Source organism: Strix aluco, chromosome 5 (assembly GCF_031877795.1).
Source record: "Strix aluco isolate bStrAlu1 chromosome 5, bStrAlu1.hap1, whole genome shotgun sequence".
Classification (NCBI taxonomy): Eukaryota; Metazoa; Chordata; class Aves; order Strigiformes; family Strigidae; genus Strix; species Strix aluco.
In genome coordinates this window covers 15,483,184-15,490,525 of record NC_133935.1, presented here as the reverse complement: position 1 = coordinate 15,490,525, position 7,342 = coordinate 15,483,184, and the positions used below count along the sequence as shown (strand labels likewise).

The following is a 7,342-nucleotide window of genomic DNA, read 5'->3' as shown; positions in this document are numbered from 1 at the left end:
TTGTCTGCGCAGCCCTCCCGCGTACCCTGACATGCATATGCAACTTTTAAACATCCTGGAAAAAACGCTTAGGCACACATTCCCGGGGAAACTCTTAAGCCCGGCTCAGGCTGTCCCAGGAATATGCACGAGCTTGGGTATCTAACCTGATGCAGAGCACCATGCATTTAATGCCAACAACACTGCAAACTCTACTTACTAATGTTTTTTTTTATCTGAGAAAACAGTAATTTGTAAAAGTATTTTTAAATAATTTTGCCTAGTCTTTGCCAGCTGTGCGAACCAGGCAGACATCAATCCAAGCAGCCACACCAGGGCTGCATTGGGCACACAGGGCTAAGCTTGTGCCTGGGGAGTAAATCAGATGGAGGTGGGCACAGTCTGATATTATTTTTTTTTAGATCACAACAAATATTGTAATTTCACCTTTTTATTTTGCATAGTTGAATGGACTGAGTTTTAAGGTTATTTAAAACAGATGTTTTATAAACAGCTTCCAGTGGAGAACAAAGTCCATTTGGTTTAATTTAACCAAAATTTTAACGATTTTAATTTTTTTTAATAAAAACTCCTAAGATCTCGTAAGCCAAGAGCTATTGAAAACAACACGCAGCAGTCACAAAGAACATTTTTGAGGCAGAGAAAGTAGAATCTGGTCAATAATACGTTAAATTTCATTAGCTGGCACCATTGCAACAGATTGAAAGCAGGGTGGACAGCCCCCCCTAATATCCCAACTGGACACCTGCCAGGTTTTCCTCCTCTCCTGGTCTCTTCACCCTTTGCTGTCACCCAGATCAGTCCCAGCATCCATGCAGGGATCAGCCAGGGTTCCCCAATGCTCTCCAAGCCCCAGCCACGGCAGTGTGTCAGAAGGGCGGCTGCAGCCCCTTGCCTGCTCCTCAGCAGGATGGGGTTTTTCTTGAGTCTCAAGATGATCCTGCTTCCAAAGGGAGATCAGAGGAGTGGAAAAATGACCCAACTATGCTCTGCAGCAACTATTAGTTGATAAAAGCAACCAGAGAATGGGAGGTACTGGGAGGGACCGCAGAGGGAAATGCATGGAGTAGAAAAGTAGAAAAGAGATGGTTCAGTAGGGACAAGCGTTCTGCCTACAAGTACCTTCAAGGGAACAATATAAGCAAAGTAAGGGAATTGCTTTAATTATCTCAGAGTAGTAAAGCCTGGCATTAGGACCATAAAACCAAATTCAGGCTAGGCAGTTAGAAAAACCATCTTTGCAGTGAGGAATAGGGTGCTAGAGACAGGCTCTCAGTGTTGAGAGGGGTTAAAATGCTGTGCGAAGGACCTCAAATAGTAGCTCAGAGCCAGGCAGGAGTCTTGGAAATGTCTGCCAGAGGGCCACAGAGATTTGCAGCACTGGTTCATCCTGTCAAATTGAGTTTGGAAAACAAAAACAAAGTCCAGTGCTAAAGCACTTCTTTAATGAGACTTTTCCATGTAACAGTTGCAACTATTGCCAGGAGAGTGCTGTACAGATGTTGCAAGGGTTGTACTAGGAAATAAAAAGGAGTTTGAGATGCTTTGCGCACTATTAAAATGTGCTCTATGCTCTGAAAACAAAAATCATGGGGGGCCAGCACTGGTGAATTAAGACCACAGCTGCTTTTAGGCAGGATCTGTCTGGACATGGTAGGTGGAAGGAGGGAGAACCCAAGCCAGTGTATGGTTGCACCAGCCAGGAGTCCCACTTGTGGGAGGACCTCGGTTCCTCTAGTGCCTGTAGGTATTCACAGCTCTGGTTTCAGACCTCCCTGGGAATCAAGGCATGTATAGGAAGACTTGTCCTGTATGAAGGACCAACAAGGAATGTTACAGGGGTCATTTCCATGCCGACACACCTCTCAGCTAGTTTGAATTCTTGCTGAGAAGTGGGTAGCCTGTCTGGAGGTTGTGTAGTAACTCTGTGTGTCTGTCCACAAGACTGCGATTCCAGTTCCTGTCCAGTCTTGACTGGCTTCTGAAATAATCTTGAACTCCCTGACTCTGGTCCCTCTTGCTGTCTAGCTAGGGCTGATAGGGGCACCAGTCATGCCCTGCTCCTTCATCAAATGCTCCAATATTCCCTGTTTTTTTGGGTGGTTTCTAGCCCATGCTGACCTCTCGGCTGCTGCAGCTGTACTTAGCAGTGTTCAAAAGCCCTGTTTTAAAACTGTCACGGTATGTCTGTGCAAGCTGCAGGCACACCCTTTCTCTATGCCCAGCTGCACATCAGATGCATGTGAGGCTTTAAATAGCTGGTGGCCACCACTTAGTGCTCTCAGTGAATTCCCCTTGGTTCAGTTTCAGTTCCGCATGGGAACCAGTTTTTTTCAAACCTTTCAGGCTTCTTGGAGGTGATGGCTACCATCTCCACCAGCACATTTCCTCACCTCTCCCTTCTGCATCTTCCCTGCTGCTGCCCCAGCTGGGTGTCTGCTCCCATCATTCGATCCCCTTGCAGCATCAGCGGTGCAAAGGGAAGCATGCACACAGTCCCCAGCGGTGGGGTGCAGGAAAGGGGAAGGACCACAGAGGCAGCAGCACCATCAGGCTTGCGGACATGTGTTTTTCACTTCATCTTTCAGCTTGGTATCTCACCCAGTGCTTTACAGTGTCCTGAAAAGTCCATCTTTCTGCTGCAGCTTCTGTGTGGAGGATCAGCTTGCTGTGTGCCACTGCAGATCCCAGCCCCAGATTAAAGCCCTGCAGCACGTGTAGATGATAGCAAAAGCTACAGTGATGACAAACCCAGCAGAGGCTAGATCTAAGGGTGGTGCAGCCCCACCTGTGTTTCCTGTGTGGGCAACCCATTTTGCGCAAGCCAAATCCAAACCAAGGAGCATTTCTGATAGTACAGAGGGTCGGGGTGTCTTTTAGCTTCCTAGCCTCTCACAACATGCTGAAGTCTAAACCATGCTCTGGAAATATCACCATAAGGCCAGGAAGAGAGGGTTGGAGCTGGGAAATGTGTTCCCGGCTCTACCAGTTAGCCATCCTTTCTGTGCCGGCTGCTTCATTTGTGAAATGGGACCAATTCCCTGCCTAGCTGCCCCGTTTGACAGTGGTGATTATTTACTGTATCTGCTGGTGAAATAGCCACGCTCCCCAGGCCAGCAGCTAGATGGCTGTGGTTTTAAAGCAAGTCTACATAAGAGACGTACTCCAGTTTTGAGAAGAAAACTGAGGTGGGACAAAGGGCTGGAAGACTGACATAGGTGGGCAGGCAGAGCAGGCTGCCTCTGACCTGTGGAAAGTCTGCCAGACTGTGGAAAGCCTGCTCCTTGAACCCGTACCTCTCTGCTAGGCCTGGGTGTGACCACAGTACCAGTCCTTGCTCCAAAGCAGTCCTGGCCTCCCAGCGCCCGGTTAATGCCTGCAAAATGTTTAGAATGTGTAAAAGTTCTAAGTGCTATAAATTATTATTAAGAATAGACTGGCCCAGGATGTTTGGGATGATTAAAACCTCCCCACTGGCCTGCTAAATAACCTCTGCTTTGGTCTGGCTGGACACAGGTTTGGTTTTTTTATTTCCCCCCCCAAACTTTGCGCCCAGCCAGGCAAAAATATGGGTCATTTACCAGCCAAGCAAGGAGGTCAGTGGGAGCCCTGCAGCAGAGAGGATGCCAGTCTGCCGTGGGTCACACTGGCAGCACTGCTCTCCAGCCTACAGCCAAGCTCCACTTACCCTCAAGGTCCTCCATCCCCCTTCAGAAACCCTTCTTCCCCTTAGCTGCCCAACCATGCCTCCATGCATCTGTCCTTCTGCTCCTCCTCGGCTACATCCGTGGCTATCTGATGATTTAAAATGAGTAAGACACTTGAGATGCTAAAAGAACTAGAGCTGGTGATGGAGAGAGCTAGGGAAAGAGCTAAACTCCCAGGTTAACGATGAATCACTCTGGGAGTGGAGTCATTGATTTGTAATCATTGCCTGGCTCCCAAATATAATAGCCATGAATTCCTCTGACCAGGGACTGTGACGGGTGCTTTGGGCTATTCCCAGCACACCTGCAAAAATTCAAATCCGTCTTGCTCACAAGAGCAGGGCTCATAGCTTCAGGAGCCCAACAGCTTCATCGGCACTTGCCCTCTAAAAAGTAGAGCCTGTGGTGCTCGCCGGCAGCAGCCTGCACACACGCCAGGCTGTCGCTGCGCTGAGCTTGCAAATAAATAAGTCAAACTGCATCGTATCCTTCAAAATCGTCCCCCCCTCCCCAGGTTGTTCCCTGCTGCTCGCACCCTGCAGCAGAGGGCTGGGAAAGGGAAGGACAAAACAAGGAAGCCGGTGTGTATTAGCACCCTGTTGCTTTGGGAGCAAACGGCAGGAGCTGAGAGCCCTAGGTATTTGGGAAAAGAGGCTTGGTGCCATCTAGGGCAGGTCCCAAGCTGTTTCCGAGGTTTCTGTGCAAAGTTTCCCAGAGGGTATTAGCAGAGTGTCAAGTTTATTATTTGTATTCTTGTGTTCTCTCCCTCTCCTACCTACTAAGAGCGAAAATGAAAGCAAACTAGGACACTGAAAAATCCTGGATTAGCAAGAGTACTTGACTCACTCTAGGGAATGACTTTAGGGAGGGAAGAAGCCCAGTGCCACTGCAGGAAGTGTTTTCTTGCTTTTTTGCATTAGTCACATCAGGTTTACTGCCTGACCTGTGTATCACCAGACCGTGGTGGCTCCCATGGATCGGCATGGTTTTGAGGGGGGGTGGCTCTAGTATAACAAGCAGGGCAAAATTCCAGTTCCTAAAAGCTATATTCCATCTAAGCATCCCCCCCACTCCCAGCCTCCTACTCCATCCACCTGACTTCCACAACTAGAATCTAAAGAAAACCACATTTCTGCCCTAATGCCTCCACCTCTGCTCTGGGAGTCCATCACGCCTTGATACAGAGGATCTGAGTTCATCCCTGGTCACTCTGCATCTGTGAGCATCCCTGTGACCTCTGCCAGGACACCCTGTGTCTCCACATCAACCATTTCCTCATCTCACTGGCTCTCCATTTTTCTGTACATCATCCAGGTTGCTCCACCATCACCTAGACTTCAAGCCCAATCAGTAAGAAGTACAAGACCTTGAAGTGGCATAGCATCATGGTTTCTCTCTCTTTCTTTCATCCTGGGCTTTCGTAGAAGTCCCACCAGAAGACACATACGCTACTCTGCATCCCAAAGCTATGGATATATCTTATACTCTAAGGCTCCAGAAACGCTTTGGAAGAGAGGATAGAAAAGGCTGGGGAGCAAACTGGCAGGTACACCCAGCCTTCAGCTGCTCAGAAGTCACCCCCACTGTGTGCGGTTTCTTTTCCTCCTGTGCATGAGGCAAGCAAGGCAGTATCTAGAATGGGTTTATACTACAAAATTAACAGTAGTGAGGAGCATTTGAGTTAAAACATGACTGCCCCGAAGTGTCTGTCTTGTAGCCAAGCTTCGTCCTGCCTAGGCAAACCTCCAAACTTTATTAATGCCTTGAGATGTCAAAACAAGGCTTCTGCCTCATTCCCTTTACAGGTATCTCCATATACCATCACCGCAAATGCAGACACTGGCCTCACGCCAGTTAGTGCTAGCAGCGCTGCCAGCAAAACATCATATCCCCCAAGCATTACCCAGCTTCTTAGGCAGGGTTGCGCTCTGCGGGGATTTATATTGCTATCAACTGTAGCAGCAGCTGAGCAACAGAGCTTAAAGCAAGGTGAAGGGTGCTCATCACAACAACAGTCACCTGCCCAGGGTACACACACAACAGCAGAGCCCAGCCACTTGGGATCACTACAGAAAAAGCTTGGGGCATTTCTGGCATGCTCAGACTTGTTCATCCTGTTCTTCAGAGGCATTTCAGCCCAGCCCATAACACTTTGCCTCTTGTCCCCTGGCACCTCCCAACCCTGTCCTGCAGGTAGTGATAGGTGCAATCTTATCTTTGCCTAAATCGCTTCATCACCCCAAGAGATGCTCTTTCACTGAAGTACTACAGCACTACCCGCATCAACACAGCAAGCAGAGAAGCCCTCGGTGCACCCCCCCAACATGGGTGACAAGAAAAGCATGAAGCACACAGTAAGTGTCACTTTTGCAAGCCCTTCAGCAACAAGGTGCAATATCATCACTGACCTCAGAAAGTGAGGCACAGACAGAGGCTTCAAGGATATGGCTTGTAGGGTCTTCAAACCAAACAGCCCACATCTTTCGGTAGTCATGGGAATACAACCACTTCTCAGCCCGCCCAGGGAACAGATAGCTCAAGCCCACCTTCTTTCAATCACTGCTGAACAAGCCTTGGCTCTTGAACCTCACTGACAGCTCTGAGAATGGCTCCTGTGTAATACACTGTGTGACAGGACGTGGAATGTGCTGCTATGAGGTCAACTGTGTAACCTGGATCATCAGCTGTGGCAGGCAGCATGGCTGCAGGGCCCAACCCCTCTGGCTTACCCTGGGATCTCACTCCATGTCTAGCATAGCTCACTCCAAAGTGACATGTTAGGAGCCTTGGGGAGCCGTTATCACCACCTGCCTAAAATTACCTGTTTCCGTGGCCCTCTTCAGTTTAAGACAGCACTCATGGCTCTAGCATGCATTAAGATTTTGGTATGTGGCACAGACATGCAGGAATGCTGCCCATTGCTGCTTTGCATTATAATATGCGAGAGTTGCTTCCTTAATATTCTGCCTGATCGATACATCTTCTGCAGACGGACAACTCTGTTTCCCACTGTGGTTTCACTTCGCTGGTGACAGCAACATCAGGGATGTAGGCATCAATCTGTGTGTCAGCTGTGAGGAAGCAGCAAGGGCCAGCTGCTCCATGAGCGAAGGTGAGCCTGGGGCTGGGGGCAACAGCAAGGCAGGCACAGGGCAGTGGCCTCACTGGCAAAGGCACAGTCTCACAATACCCCAGCAAGAGGAGCAGAACAGGTCTGGTAACAGGTAACCAGGTTCAGCCAAGAGTCCAGTGACTGCTGGGCAAGTCCATGATGGTGAGACAGATCCGAGGTCAAGTCAGGGACTGAAGTCCACAGGCCAAGGTCTACATAAACAGAGCACGTGGCACAGGCATGGCTGCAACACAGCTGCGAGGTAGTCCAGGTGGGGACCCGGGGCAAGATCCTCACCTTACCAGTGAAGAGCAGAACAGGCCCTCATTGAGGCTTTTTAGTGGAGTTTTCTCAAAGACCTCTTCAACACTGGACACCTGCATGATTATCTAAGTTAGCCCTGAACCCAGGGTACCAAACCCCCAGGGGATGCACTCAGGGCCCTGACACTAGCAGCCACACTGTGTAAACATTCTCAAGGCAGGTATAGATGCCAGGGATTAATATAATCTGCTGCCAATCT

At 49.2% G+C, this 7,342-nt stretch overlaps 1 long non-coding RNA gene across 1 annotated transcript in view; it reads left to right on the top strand.

Moving 5' to 3' along the window:
- Nucleotides 1–7,342, top strand: part of LOC141924149 (uncharacterized) — a 53,495-nt gene that overhangs the window by 26,082 nt on the left and 20,071 nt on the right. The gene's annotated exons all lie outside the window — the stretch shown is intronic.